At 35.0% G+C, this 16,281-nt stretch overlaps 1 protein-coding gene across 3 annotated transcripts in view; it reads left to right on the forward strand.

The window, feature by feature from the left end:
• The window catches only part of KLHL4 (kelch like family member 4), a 100,008-nt gene that overhangs the window by 1,790 nt on the left and 81,937 nt on the right, over nucleotides 1-16,281 (forward strand). The window contains exon 1 of one of the 3 annotated variants that reach the window (XM_074882636.1): nucleotides 6,446-6,555. The exons of the other annotated variants lie outside the window; for them this stretch is intronic. The gene's annotated coding sequence lies outside the window, so the exon portion shown is untranslated. Of the gene's footprint in view, nucleotides 1-6,445; nucleotides 6,556-16,281 lie in introns of those variants that run through there. 3 annotated transcript variants of the gene reach the window in all.

Genomic DNA, 16,281 nt, shown 5'->3' on the forward strand with positions numbered 1-16,281 from the left:
CTAAATAACACTATGTCAGTATTAGAGGTGAGAAAATTAGCTAGAAAAGCTGTATGTTGTTACCCAAAAATAAAATAGGAAACAGTGCCATGGCAGGAGCAGAAATTAACATCAAAAAATGTCTCCTTATTTAAACCATTGCCTTCCTTAGAATTAAACAGGGTGTCCATCGGAATTTGACCATATGAAAATCTCAAACTGAAGTAGCACAGAAGAAATGTCTGAATTCATAAGGCATCCTGTAATGGTGGAATTGAAGCATGTTGATGACTGGTACTGAAATACATATATTTACAAAATATGGTTCTGAAGCAAACACTTCCTAAATGCATCTTTAATTTGAGGGGAAATTTTATCAGGAAATGTATCTTTTGCAATAGTTGCCATGGCAGCTTACCCAGTCATGCTGTTGTAGAAATGATTAATTTTTCACATTACAGGAACTTGTTATTTTATAACTTTCTGCTTTTTATTCTTAGATTCTGTGAACTCCCAGAATATTATTTCTATCTATTCATAAGGGGCAAAACCTTTGTAACCCATGTTTATTCACATTGCAATATGACAAAACCCCATGCTTCTAGAACATTCATTCTAAAAAAAAATTGTAAGCTATGAAATTCTGCTAATGCAAATTCAGAAAAGATAGCTTATTGTGCTGTCTGCTTCACAGTGCTTTACAATGTTCTAAGATATTGACTACATGTAAAATGCTGCTTTACAGCATGGGCCATAACACAGCTGTGGTATTACATCAAGACTGAAAAGTAAATTGGGTTCCACCCACTACAAATTTAACCAGGTTGTATTCCTTTCATAGCACTCAGATATGGTTTTGAGACACAGAATAGCTGTGGGGAAAAGCATTTTGTTTTATAATCACTATTACTGTTTCATAAATTAGGTTACTTACACATAAAATGGTAGTCCGGAATCTGTAAACCCCTTACCTTTAAGGGTAAGTCTCTTTCATTAATAAGCAAAATTCACAGCCCAGCAACTTACTGTGATTAGACAGGCAACTGATGACAAGCTTTGAACCTATTTATTAATGATGATATAAAAAGACCCATTTTTCTGAATGTAACAGCGATATTATAATAGCAAGACACAAGGAAGCCATTTCCCTGCACACCACGTAATACTTTCCCTGTGCCTGTTGTCTGAAAATTTATCTCCCACCTCATCAGGCTGCCTTGAAGCTTCCTTCCTTCTCTCACTGCAATTCTCACCCATTCCCTTATGTTATCTTAATAACTCAAGTCCTCCTTCAAACATTCTTACACTTGCATGGCCTTGCATCATAAAGTGGTTGTCAGGATATCACCATAAAGTGATTATATTTTTTTCAATTCTTCATCAATTTTGATGGACATGTAAAAGTTTACTAAAGTTGAAAAATCATTTGGGGAAATAATTTTTTAATTAAGTATGCCAAGATGATGGAGAAGCTTATAAATGTATCAGAATAGCAACATGGGAAATAACAGAAAATAGTTTGCAGAGAATTATGTTATGACAGGCCAGTACTGATAATTTTTCATGATAAAATTTTCATTTAGTGTTTCAACAAAAGAGACAATTTAAACATTAAAAATAAATGTTCTCTATTCACAGGCTATCTTAATCTCTAATTTTCACATTCCTAATACTTTTTGGGTTCTCCTTTTCCCAAGCACTGCTAGAAGGAAATGAAATCCAATTGTATCTACCAATACATACACAGGATTTTTTTTCCCACATAAGCAATGTGATGATAACTATCACACTGAAGACAGATGGCAGATGCTAATTTCTACCCAGTTGACACAGAGTGAGTTTTTGATCACCATGTAGGGAAAGAATACAACAACTTGTAAGTTAGTTTGAAAGCCTCATTAGATGACCTGAATTTGCTGGGCAGAAAGCATATGGACAGAGAAATAGGAAGAAATTAAAAGCTATGTGATTACTTTTCCTGTCTTCCCAAATCTGCCTATTTGAGTCTATCTCAGTATTTCTACAGAGGTTTCTTCACTCATATATATATATATAGGTAAGTAACTGTGAAGTTGATGAACTCTAAACAGTGTGTGTGTGTATATATATCTCATATCTATGTAACTCTCTACATAAAACTATATATATATTAGAATCTCCACCCACGTTTCTAGTTCTTCAAGTTTTACAGCACTTCAGTAGTAATAGTGGCTAAATTTCTTAGCATCTTGGGATTACAGAGACTCCTCGCTGGTCATTTAAAAATGCTACATTTCCGAAGTGCGCAGTTAAAAAGAAAGGGAGGAAAATATAAGTTCAGAACTAAAGGTCTGTAAAATATTTCTCATTTTTTAAAGGTTGTGGTCTGACTGCACTTCATTGCCGAACACTTCAGATTTGCAGTAGTGCTCGGCTCTACTGCATAGAAAATATATGCCACATCTCATTTACTAAAAACTGAACTCACAGTACATCAATATGCTCGAAGACCGTATCAAACACTGTGGTTCCTGTAGCATAGATATAACAAATTTACTTCCAAATGCACTTAAATATGGAATTTCTTCCTGTACTTTATCTCTACTATAAAGCTGTCCCTACTATAAAGCATTTATACCAGAACATTACTTTCTATCTCTCATCAGCAGGTGGCTTCCTTCTGTTAAAAGTTGAAGACCTTAGTCCTACAAGGCACCTACAAGTATTTAAACAAATGGCCTTTATGAATGCCTAAAATTTGCTTTAACTAGCAAATAAAATAATGTTAAAATATATTAATACTGGGAAAAAATTGGGGTAGAGGAAGTATGAAATCTCAGGGTTTGTTTCTTAGAAAAGTCAGTTGTAATGTATTGTGTTCTCCCAACCGGAGAATCTAAAATGCAGTTCCAACTCCTTTTGCGTAGGTTGCATAAAACACGTTTAACATACTGCTGTGAGATGGATAAACAGTATATTCAGATAGACAGGCATCACTACAGAATCAAGACACAAAGTAATTCCCCCAGCCTACTCAGTAAAGCTTTTGCAGGAACAATTTTGGATATTGTGTTTCAGGAGGGACACGGAGAGTGTCTAGAGGACAGCAGTGAGATGATTCAGGTCTGCAGTATCGCATAAGTGAGAAAAACACATGCAAAAAAAAGACTACAAGAATTTGATTTAGTCTAGGCTAAAAAAGAGAAGATATCTTTAGGTCTCAAACACTTCCATGAAGAAAAAGGGAATAATCTACAAATACATAGAGGATTACCAATAAATAAGGGCTTAAATTACAACAAGAAGCATTTATTTAGCCCTTGAGAAAAAAAATATTGTTAAATAAAAGTGTTATAGAAGAGTCTGTGGAGTCTCCACTGGAAGAAGCTTCTTGCTATTTTCAGGATCAAAAGCATTCTGAAGACTGACAAAAAAAAAAAAAATACAGCTAACTACTGGTAGCACAGATAACAAAAGATAGACAACAAGATTAGACAATCAATTAGGGAACTGAAGATGAACAGTGATGAACATGTAGGTGGTATGCTGTGAAGAGAAGGGAACAGGAGCATCTTTGTTGTTTTTACTGGTAATATCTAAGTTGGTGGCTATCTCCAAACTCAATATCCAAAAGAAATAAGTCTTTGAAAACATTAAAAAAAACCAAAACAAACCAAACCACAAAAATGGAGAACTGTACTGTTCTTTTTTGTAGTGTCAATCTGTACTGATGTTAAAGTTTGTGCAGTATTATCTATACTGCACTACTTTGAATCTAATGGCAAAAGATTTTCTGAAAGCTCAGCCGGAGAGATGAACTTGCTCTAAATTATTTTTAATGGTATAGCTTGACTTTTTTTTTTTTTTATTTCAATGACATTTATTTTTCCCCAAAGCAATTTCAACTATTGCCTTACATAACTTTTACTTAATTTAAAATCAATAAAACAGTGGGCATATACCCTTGATATTAAAAAATGACATTTCTCCTTTGTTTTTACAGCACACAAACCAAACAAAAATCAATACTTTATCTTTCTACACTTGAATAAAAAAGGTAATAAAGCAGCAGGCTCACAGTGCTACCTAATATTGATTACAGAGTCTTTCAGGATAAATTGCTAAGATTTAAAAATAATTCTTGGTAAACCAGCACTACAGGTTTTTTTATCATTTGCCACAACAGTTTGGGGGAATACATGCATCAGAATATGAGCTAAAATACGTTACAGTAGGTATAAATCTTTGTAAAACTCTTCAGTGAAAAATGTACCCATAGACCACATTTAAAAGCAAATACGTTTTATATTTTTTTCTGTAGGGGAAAATGATGCAAGTTTCATCATAAAATTAATGGCTGACAGTCAAATACTCGTGCAATATATGGAGAATCATATCTAACAGCACAGATTAGCATTCATCAGGAGTCAAACTGTGGTTATTAGCAGAAGAGAAATTTAGAAAAAGTAAAAAGTTATTCTGAAAGCATTACTTGTTTTTTAGAAAAAAACTGCACTTTTCAAGATGGGCCTTTTTGGTGAGTATTACGGCACAGTCAAGATCTACCTTAGTGTTACGTATAAAGTATATTTTGGAGAGAATTTAAGCTAACTAATTTTTATGCATCAGATTAAAGAGCAACCTTTTATATTATCTTGAAAGGATTGCTTTAACAGATTTTTAAATTTAAAGTTCATTCCAATATGAATGTAACTCACTAATTTTATTTTCACAGAAAGGTCTAATGAATCATTAGCTGCCATTGAAATGTGGACATAAAAACCTAAATTTTAAATATAAAAGCAAAATTATTAAACAATTTGACTTAAAGGATGAGCCTAAACAGAAAATGGTTTTAGCAGACCAGAAGTGGTAGTGTATTGTAGAATATTATTCTGTAAACTAAATGAAAGCCATTATCAAACAATCCCACTATAATTCATCTTAATGTGTTTGCTGGATTCCTAAAATACTAACTGCTTACCAATACCGCTGCATAAAATACCTAATATTTTATCATGTGCTTTATCTTGATCCTCAAAGGACATTCTTAGTAAGTCATACTGTAACTTGCAAGAATTGTTATGTCTTAGCTTTGCAACTACCTTGTAGGAAATCTTTATCATTTCACGAGGCTTAAGATTTCTGGACAAATTTGTGAAGGTATTTTGTAATTTTACTTGAAAACTGGATTCTTCCACATTCTCATGGCTTACACAGTCCCATGGCTACATAAATTTTTCCTGGGTAATTTACTGTATAATGTGATGATGGCAAAACCTGGCCTGCAGTTTCATGCTAATTACGCTATAAACTTGAAGGTCACATAGCTTTTCTTGCTAACTTCTCTGAGAATTTTCTGTTGCAAAATTCAGTTTACACATGAAGCTTTAGAACGAATGACGAAAAGAAAGATTCCTCATCTCTCTAGGTTCTTGGATGCAATTTTAGGAAAAAAACAATTATAACTTCCAGTAAGCTTTTATAGTCCATTTTTGTGTCTGATAATCTTAACTTAAACTAAGGTATCTGGCACCCTGAGCTTGACCAATGGTTAGCTGATTTTCTTTTTTATATATGCTTCGCAGAAATTAGGAATGAAATTCAAGGCTATATTTACCTTTCTCACCTGGCTGTGTTAATCCAGAACACATTTAAGTAAACAGATAAAAAAAGTCAGAGGCACACACAGTGTCCTATCACATTTCTACTAAAATCACCTCAGATTCTGAACACCCCCCCCATACTTTACACAGCATACCACTATTACAGCCCTCACATAGGAAGCAAGGGAAAAGTGCCATCATATTCTCATGGAGAAATTTAGTCGTGAACACTAATGCTAAAATCTATACAGCTCAGTATTTAAGGAATCAAAACTTGTTGGATAAATTTTCACATAACTGTATCCTGATTGAACACGCTTCCAACCAAACTGGAAGCACGCCATAAAAATTAAGTGGAATTTTCTTTCTGACACCATCCTCTTTCAGCATTTTCAATTTAAGTATCTCCATTGTTAGTTCCAAAATTGCCACTGATTTTCCATTATTATAGGATTAGTTAAAAGATTAAATTAAAATTGAATTAAAATTAAAGTTAAAATTTGTTAGCCCCCCCCGAATAGTAAGGTAACAGTTTCTGGAGTGATTTCTGAAATAATTATATTTGGAGACTGGAAAATTTCCTGTAATCCTAAATAACACACAGTGGTAGTGGGCAGGCACGGCACAATCTTGTGGCTACATGTTGTTCAGAAAGCAGAAAGTGGAGACCTCAGGAAACGGTCCTTGGCAAAGGCGTTGTTTAATGTAGATGCTGAAGGAAGTTGAAGGGAAAACATTTATCAGAAATTTCCGTCCAGAGGGGAGATATGCTGCTTTAGGGAAAAATGCAAATATTACTCAGCAGCCCAAGGGCAAAGGAAATAGGAAATGGGCTAGAGAGTTCTCTGAAATAATCTGTCACTGAAATGTGGGAAAACATACTCGTGTGTTGGCAATTCTTTTATTTTAAAGCCTTCCTCAACTCAAGATCCTTTTGCAGCATCGTGCCATTATCTGAAAGTTGGCTACTTCCAATTCAAACTTCTTAAAGGTAGGATAAAAAGCTTAATTTGGTTCCTATCTTGACATATCATTTGCATGTTTATTTTTTGAGCCTTTGGAATACCTCATAGGAAAACCATGAGCTTATCACGGAAACAATACATCTTGGAAATGTTGTAACAGTTGACTTTGCTGCTTTTTACAGCCTGCAGAGAAACACCAATGATTCAGTCAAAATCTTCTAGGTGTCTCTGTAGATAGAAGGGCAGAGTATACCTCTGTGAAGGGTGTCACCTCTGAGCCTGCCAGTGCTCGGACAAGGGGTGGAGCAGTGCTTTTGGTAGCCCATGCAGAGAAGAGGAAACATTCTCCTCAAATGCAACACTAAACTTGTATGTGGGTAGAGAAAAAGATTGTGCTTTGAACTCTGCATTTTTAACCTCGAAATACTTGACTATACAGTCACTAAATATCAAGAATGTCTTAATTACAGGTAATAAAGCTGCTTGTATCAGTGATGACAAAATATATACTTTTTAACTATTGATATATTTTTAACATAATATTATTAGTCAAATGAACAGAACAGTAAGTCCTTATACAGAGGAATATACTAACAACCCTTCCTTCAGCCATATCTTTTTTTCTCCACTTTGATAAAAAAACAGAAGACAACAAAACAAAACTTTCTCAAGGGTAAAAATGAATGTTAGAAATCATAGCTGCTGCAATTAGAGTTGCATTATGTTTTGGACTTCAGTATCCTTGAGTTTTAATTCACGAAAATAATACTGGAATTGTAGTAAAGCCCTCAGTTTGACAGATGCTTTCCAGGCTTATCTGAAAACACAGTGGGAAAGAGAGAGAAGTACATTATATGGAATATTCACACTGTTTAATTCCAGATACCAATAATATGAAACAAAACTCTCTAGATGCCTCAGTGGAAAAGAGAGGCTCCTCCAGAGGGTGATTTAGGGCAACTAAATTAGACACGTTTTTCTGAATTGCACTCGAAAGGTTCATAAAGCTAGGCAAAGTGAATATGTCCTACAATGTCTGGTATCAAGAGTACATAAAAAAATTGCAAGCCAGGAAGAAGCAATACAATAGGAAAATAATCAGCATGATTGCAGTTGTGCACGCAACTGGGTGCTTGTCTTTGTATACCTCCTCTCCTGTCTCCATTGTTCACTGTTTGTATCTTTTCCCTCACGCTACTTTGGTTTAAACTACAGTACCATGTGTTCCTCACCATTTCCTTAATTTATAACAAAGATAAATGACTTCATCAAGAAGGATTCAACGAGATAGTGTACTCACATGCCTAAACGGTTAGAACATTTCTGAAGTAGACTTTAATTTATTATGCATGAACAGAGGAAGTGGATCTTTATAAAGTGTCTCCTCAGCAAGGAAAAAACGGTTTAAAAGTGTCTCATTCAAAAAGCATGATCACATCAAGAATGCTAAATGACCATGGTTGATGCAGCTAAATGTGACAGTAAAACAGCAAGAATGCAACAGAACTGAAGAGCAGGGCTCAACAGCAGAAGCTATTTAAGCTTGGTTTTGTTGAAAGAGAAAAGGACAAAGAAATTACACAAATCAGCTGGGAGATATGATCACATCAGAAAGCATTAAAGATGTTGTCAGTAGATTTGTTTTTATTTCTGTAATTCGTTATGCTTCACCGTGCAATACTGGGAGGACTGTGAGGAGTTCCCTGAGTCGTATGGCCGGATCCCTGGGTATGCACCGATTCTGCGGGGCGCGGATACTCTGCAGTGAGCTCAGCAGCCCTGGCTCCAAGACGCACATCCTGGTGGCAGCTCTAAAGCTGAACTGAGAGTCCTGCAGCTCTGAACCTGCCCACTGTGCACACTGGGGGTCTGACAGGAGTATTATAGTACTGGCTCATTTTCCAACTGTTCCTTTGAAAGGAAACCCGAGCGCACAATAGAGCAGGGCACCGCATGGTTTCCTCCCATGCGGATGCAGGATGCAGTAAAGCATGCCTGGAGAGCAGCATGGGGAGTGCCTCAGGAACTGGTCTAAAGTAGACTCAGCCTCTATTGCCAACTTGTATCAGAGTTCCACCACATCTATAAATGAAAAGGATGCTGAAGTAATCTATCAATAAAAAGTGCAGCATAAAGATAAGTCAAAATGGCTAGGCAGGGAGGAAGGAGTTAAAAAAGGGAGAGGTTATATACGTGAAGAAAATAATCCAGTTACTTCCAAGTTTCATGACATTTATACATAATTAGATAGTTCTATCTTTTTTTAAACACTGGGTATCTTAAAGCTATGTAGGTAGTGATGACAGCTAACTATTCATATGGCTATGTAAAGCGAGAGATCAGATTCTGATAAATTTCTCTAGCAGAGTTCATTTTAAAAAAAACCCCACAACCTTGCTGGCAGTGTCAATAAAAAGCACTGATCTTGCCTAATTCTCTTATGCAGTAGAACTGACCACCATCGGATCAGCTTTAGAGAAGTTTGGGAATATCAAGGGGATGAAGAAGTTTGTAATCCTCTTACTCTTCCTATAAATACTGCATGGATAACTATAAGGTTTAGGTTCAAGAACCACCAGTCTGGTTGTTTGTTTTTAAACTGTTAATTATTTCTACTATTAATTGTGGGTAGATATATTGTTCCACCTACTGAAAAACACCAAATATATTTTTAGTTCTACAATTAATAGAGACTTAACTATTTTTGTTAAAATCTGAACAATTTCAGGCTGTAACAAGAACATATCACCTTTACTTACACTTAGGGCTTCACTGTCAAAAAACTAACGAACAAAAAATACCCCTCAGAAAACACTCAGCACAGAGCAAGATAATGTATCATTTTAAGTATCAATTTTTGCAAATATATCTAATAAGCCTTCTGTGTTCATATGAGCATACTCTGAGACAGGGAAACAAGAACTGAGTAACTATCTGTCTAACTCCTGGGAACTGACCATTTTCCATTTGGAACCTGCCTGTTAACACAATTACAGCCATGCAAAGCAAGGCTCATTAACACTCTGTCTGTTCTGATGAGACATAATTGATTTAAACCTGTATGGAGCCAATTACACTCTCTGTAAGGATAGAAGGTCAAAATAGGCAGTTAGGCCAGGATATGTGAAACAACTGAATCCACAGATGTTGATCTCAGAGAACAAGAAACAAGTTACTCCTGGGATACAGAAAACTTGAGCAATCTCCACGTAAAATACATATATGTGATATATAGCTATTATAAAATTCCCAGTTAAACTCTTTTTACAATATGGTGCTATCTTATACTGGTACAAAATAAACTACCTTAGAAGACATCATCTTATACTGTCCAATAATGATATATCTAAAATATTTTTAAAAGTACTTGGTGGTGCTAAATTGTAATGGCATCCTACCACTTCATGTTGGACCAAACTGTGCAACACCTATTTTGCAGAGTTTAGCAGTATCTACTTTGCCACAGAATATACAAGGATAAAGTAATCCTTAGGGTACCTATGTGTTCAGCAGCTATATTTAAAAGTTTGACGCAATAAGTCTTTAAAACAACCAGATGAGTCAGGATTTAATTATTTGATTTCAATATCAAGAAATAAAATTGCATAATCTAAAGAGTGCAACATTTGAATGTTTTGCTCAAAAAAGGAACAGGATTGTCTGCTTCTGTTTCTCTTAAAATATGAAGTCTCTACATAAAACCTTGTTTACTACATGCTGGATAATTATCTTGTCAAATAATAAGACGGTGTCAGTTTTGTTCCATTAGCTAGCTGAAGATACTATAAATTACATGGAAAACGTCCAAGGAATAATAATATCTAGTAACACCATCCCTTGGAGGAGTTTTGGGTTTTTTCCTCTCTCTCTCTCCACTGAATATTCAGTGTAGAGAATTTTTAGACAGAAAGGCCCCCAAATTTAGCCCACAGACTGAAGTGTAAATACCCAGCAGGGGAAATCAGCTCCATCAAAATCTGTATGTCATATTATGTTTACAACCACATCCAAGTGTACGATGATTGGTATAACATAATCTAGATCAGGCTCACTGCACAAGGTCAATGGGATAGAAGAACTGGCATCCCTCTCGCTTTCTCTTACCAAAGAATATATATGTGCATCTGTTATAGCAGCAGTCTGGCCGACACTGTTGTTTTTCCCTGTATGCAAATCCAACATAGCACTTTCTCTCAAATGCTCTGGAGTGTATACTGCAAATAACTGTACTATAAATAACCTGCAAAAATATGCACCAAAAATATTTCAGTGTCTTAAAGCAGCAGTCTGCTTCGTTTTGATGAAACTCTAGAAATTCTTAAATATGTGACATTCTCTGAACTGAGCAGCGGGCTAACTTTACTCTGTAACTCAATTTAAAGACAGCCAGTGCTGGATCAGTACAAATAAAATAAGATAAAGCATGATTAAAGATTACAGCATTTTTAAGGCTCTTTGTAAACTTTACTGTTAAACAATAACAATATTCATAAATGAGTGGATTCAAAAGTCACTGAGAAAGGGATAAACCCCATTAACTGCAGCAATCCTGCAGGTCCTGTTTCTCAGGGCAACCCTGGATTGTCGCAGTGTATTTCATGGAACTTTGCAAGTACATGTGTAACAATGTAGAATCATGGAATAAATCAGGCTAGAAGGGTCCTCTGGAGGTCGTGGCCCATCTAGCCCAACCTTCCAGTCAAAGCAGGGTCAGCTGTGGAATAATAGCTAAAATGAAATTTTAATAAAATAAGATCTAGAAAGACATGTGAAAATAACAGCAAAAAGATGATTTTTCAATAGATACTAAAATGTCTGATTTTCAATCAGCAACCTTTAATAATCACTGCCACACATTTACCCAAATTAAGGACAAGAATGTTTTCTCTAAAAAGATTTTTTTTTCCCATTTATTTATACTTTTATGAGCATAAGAAGTGTAAAAGAGAACCAATAGTCTACCTGGTTTGCAGTCTTGCAGAGGAAAGCAATGGGGTACAACATGGTTCAGACTGAGGTATGGAGACTTACCTCTTTATGTCTTATCTCAGACACATATCAGCAGAGTCTGGTTTATCAATATTGTGAAAAATAGCCAGACAATGTCACATTTTAAATGATCAAAGTTTCTACTAGAGCGAAATGTTCTCTCTGTTCTTTGGACTACCTCAGGTCATCTGTCTGGGAGACCAAAACCGTTTATGACTCTTACGGGCAACCTACTACCACAGGATTTGGTGTGGCTTTTACTGTCTGATATGAATGTCAACCCCTCCCACCCACCAGCAAAATTCAAAGAGAAAAGCAAACTGTAATGCAAATAATATTTCAGCTTTTAGCGTAAGGTAATTAAGTATCTTAGCTTTATAAAAATGTTTTTTAAAAAATCAGATACTAAAAACTTGTATATTATAATCCAATACGCTCTTTCAATTCCAATTTTTGGGGTTTTTTCCCCCTATGCCTACTGTTCATGCTGTCAACATTTCACTGGTTCATTTTGGTGTATCAGCATCCTTAGAATTATAAAATAAATGTACTGTGTCAAAAAGCCTGAGACATGGAAACTTGTATAACAGCTTGTATTACACTACGTCAAAATGGAAAAGAACATGTGACACTGTTATCAACTTGTGAGAGCTGATATAACACACATTAAGTCTCTAGAGATACCAGCAGCATATTGAAGCTACTCATGTAATACAGCAAGTGAATTGCATGATATTGTTCATTAAACAGGGAGCTAGTGATAGTCAAAGATAATGGTTTAGAGCATGCAAGATAACTCGTGGCAGGTAAATAATCTATGATGGCTAAGAACTTTTGTACTTGTGAGGATACCCCTATTCAAATAATTTGAAATATGATTAGATCCTATTTTAATTTCCATTCTTTTTTCGGAAGACATAATGAAAAAGTATCTTTCAAAAAAAGATGACATTTGTCCATGTGACATTTTTGAATGTTGACTGAATCCACACATCAGCAAGTCACCAAAGTGCTTTTTCATTTTATATACATAACTATTCAGTGGGACTTCAGCTTAAATACATTTGAAAGCTTTGTGAGGTGAAAATCACGATGATATGACTATTTAGTTAAACTATTTAGTTAAACCAGTTCCTTCTTCTCAGCATTCCACTAACTGTTTTTTATTCAGACATTACAAAAATCCTTTCCACCCCACCGGCTCAAAACCTTGTCATTCCAAACCATACAGGATATCACTTCCCTCAACATGCCTGGCTGTAGTTCTGTAACATCTTTCATTTTACTGTCTTTCTCCACTTACCTGGCTCATTCTCTGTATCAGCAGAATCTTTCCTTCTTTGTAGCTGCTCCTCAATGGGAACAAACTGCTTGCAGAGGAGCAGAGGAGTAGAGAGCCGGGACAGAATCCCAACATTTTCTGTGCACTTTTACAAACTCCTGTTGATGGTAAACCATTTGGTATGACTGAAGTGAATGGAGGTGATGAGAGTGATTGGCAATGAGTATCGAACTATGTGACAGTGTTAGGAAGAATAAATACTGTAAAGTTGAGCAGAGGTAGAAAACATGTAAGAAGTAAGTCTACATAACTCTAGAAAATGTCTGCAGGCTTTTTTTGAAACATGGTTTTCAGTAGTTCAGAAATTTTGTTCTTTGCTGACAGCTATATTTTTACCGTGTGAAGCACAGCATTTATTATTCATCTTTTACTCAGTTATTCTGAGTTATTTTAAGTTATTCATATTTGGTTGTTTATTCATCTTGTATGGATTATAGTCTTTCACTAAATGTTAAGGAAGAATTTGAATATATCACTTAGTTTCCTAAGTACATATCCAGCACAAAACCTCTATTAAAGAAAGAAAAAACTGCATGGTTTTAGAAAATAGCAGATCAAAGCTGCCCGTGGAAAGGAATGGTGTCTTAATAAGAGAACTGTGATTGCTTTCCAAAGGCCAGTCTTAATCCTTTCATATAAAATTCATATATGGAAGTAAACTCGGGTCATGCTTCAAATAAGTTATTTCAGTAATTAAGTTATGAAGTCTAACTTGAGTATTTGTCTAAAAATACTAAGCACATGACCATAAAAAGCTTAAAACTGAGTTCCTTTAAATCCTAATGCATTATGAAATATTGAGATAGTCAGAAAAAAGGGCCATGAAAATGAATGCAGTATTGCTGACAGAGTTTGATGACAGATATTTTTTAATATACCGACTTAAAATAATTAATCTTTGAACTCTGACTTTACTGCACTAGAAAAGCTGTACACAAATTGAGATTTCTAACTATGCATAGTGCAAGAGCTCATTTATTTGGTCACAAACATTTTCAGGACTTACACATAAAGACATTATGGTAGAACTGGAAAATATAGGAGATAAAACTACTCTCTATCTCCATTTTGATTCCTAGTAACATAAAATCTCCTGCAAGGAATGAGATAAAATACATAAGACATGCCATGATGTAACCTACTAAAGACACTAAATGCTTTAACAGCAAGTTACAAACAATTATCCTTGGCTCTTGGATACTTATTCTCATCCTAAAATTGTTTTTTTTTAAGCCATTAAGAGCTCTTTAGCAAGACTAAGGCTATTTATAGTATAAAATATAGTTATCTAGGGTTTTAGTACTAATGCCGTTCTTACAAGAAGTATTTCAGTAAATAGTGTCTCCCTTTCAGTGAATATGTACTGTAAAAAACTAAAAATCAAGGCTAAGGTATAGAAAAGAAGGAAGCTTCTAATCTATCCATTAACAAAAGATTTCACTCTAACTACTGCATGAGTTTCTGCTCACACTCACTTTTGTCCTATTAGAGGACATTAATAAATGGCAATTTGCAGTTTAAAAGAATGGTGTTCTATCACTTTTTTCATACTGCAAGTATATGCAGAATTAAAGTGATCTTCCATTGCTTTCCACTGTCTGCAATTATTTTGTACTCAAGCTTTTTATCTATAGCTTCTTTATGTATAAGTTCTTCCCACTGAGAATTTGGCTGGTATTATTAAAGTCAGGTAATTATGTTGATTAGGTTCCACCAGTAAAGTGCCTCATCTCAGAATTTTGAAAATTTGTCTTGGTATGTTACTCTGGAAGGTAAAGTGCACAATCCTTTAACAGCCTTAGGTATTTGGTTCTTTGCATTCAAAGTCAGATAAAAATGGTAGTAATTGAAAAAGGGTAAAAATGTAGCTGTGTTTCCTTATACACCAAAAGACGGAAGTAATCTATTTTATATGAGACTTACGTCCTCATTATATTTAGAGTTTGGAAACATCTTCATGAAGAAGAGAGGTATTTAAGTTCTGTATTGCTTAAATAGATACTGAAAATTATTTTGCTGGTATCTGTTACTGAATTGCTGAAAGAGAATTAGCTTCCAAGAGGAATCAAACAGTTGGAAGCCTTATTTGCAATTCTAAGAAATAAAAAGTCAGTCGTTTAAGGAACCTATAAATTTTCCCTCCATGTAAACATCTCAGTGATGCTTCTTTTAAATATATTTTGTTTGAAGCAGTATTTCTAGATAAGAAATAATAATTACACGTCTTTCATCTGTTTGGTTCATCTGCTCCTACAGTTAATTTCTCTTTCAGCATTTTAATTGACTGTCAGTACTCTTCATGCTGTGGGAAGCGTTAAGTCGCAAGAGATTTATAAATGTTACAACTTTATTTTAAGAGGGACCAATAGGGTTGTTGTTATTATGTTGTAACAGCAGAAGAGCTAGCTTATGTTTAAATGGATTTGTTCAGTTTAGAAAACTCACTGTTTAGAAACAACCTATTTTAATGTCTTTATGAAACATAATGCAGACCCATGAAATGATAGCATGCTTATGAAACCATTACTGTGTGTCCCATGGTTCCCCTCATCTCATTCGTGCCCTGCTCTGAGAGTTCATTATCATCACACAGAATTAATGTGCTCTGTTCTGCTGAACTCACAACACAATATGCTGAACACAAAGCTCTGTGAACAGCTCATGGCTGAGCTAATAAATCCAGCCTTTCAGCTGTTCCACTGTTTACGGTATAAACACAACCCAACTGTCCCCTTGTCCTGGCTTTGGCAAAGGATGTTAAGCATCAATACAACAATAACTTCTAAACCTCATCCCGCTCCTTGGGAATCTTTCTCCCTAAAACATGCTCCTGCTTTTCTGTAAGCTGTCAGGGTTTCTGTGCCTCCTCCAACCTGGCCTATTTTTAAAAGCCAAACAGAAGTCTCTGTCTCATGCTTCAGTAGACCTTTGTTCTTTTTAAAGTCATTGTTGCACAAGCTTACCATATCTAGAAGGCTGTACAACAGCTTCCTGACAGCTTGTTTTGAAGAATTTTCTACTTCAATTTTTTCTCAGCACCTTGGTAGATTTATTTAATTGAGTACATTACTATGTAATATAGACAATTCAAAGAAAAAAAGTTTCATTAGGAAGACTTACTTTCCACCAAATCTTATGCAACAAACATTATTACTATGTTGAAGCAAAGTACAAACCTGGTAACAACTTCTCTACAATTTATCCATCTAGCTTTATACACCTTTGGACTTGGAATGATTAACCTAAAATGTGTGAGAATAGGCTGCTATTTCTTTCCTGTCAGAGATACATAATTTTTGTAATATAACTGTAATAGTTTTGGGGAAAAAAAGTTTTAAAAATGCAATATATACCTATTTTACTTACATGAAGTTACTTCTAGAAACTAAGACAAGATTTTTTATTTGTTCCAAAGGCATTT

This window comes from Strix uralensis, chromosome 13 (genome assembly GCF_047716275.1).
Source record: "Strix uralensis isolate ZFMK-TIS-50842 chromosome 13, bStrUra1, whole genome shotgun sequence".
Classification (NCBI taxonomy): Eukaryota; Metazoa; Chordata; class Aves; order Strigiformes; family Strigidae; genus Strix; species Strix uralensis.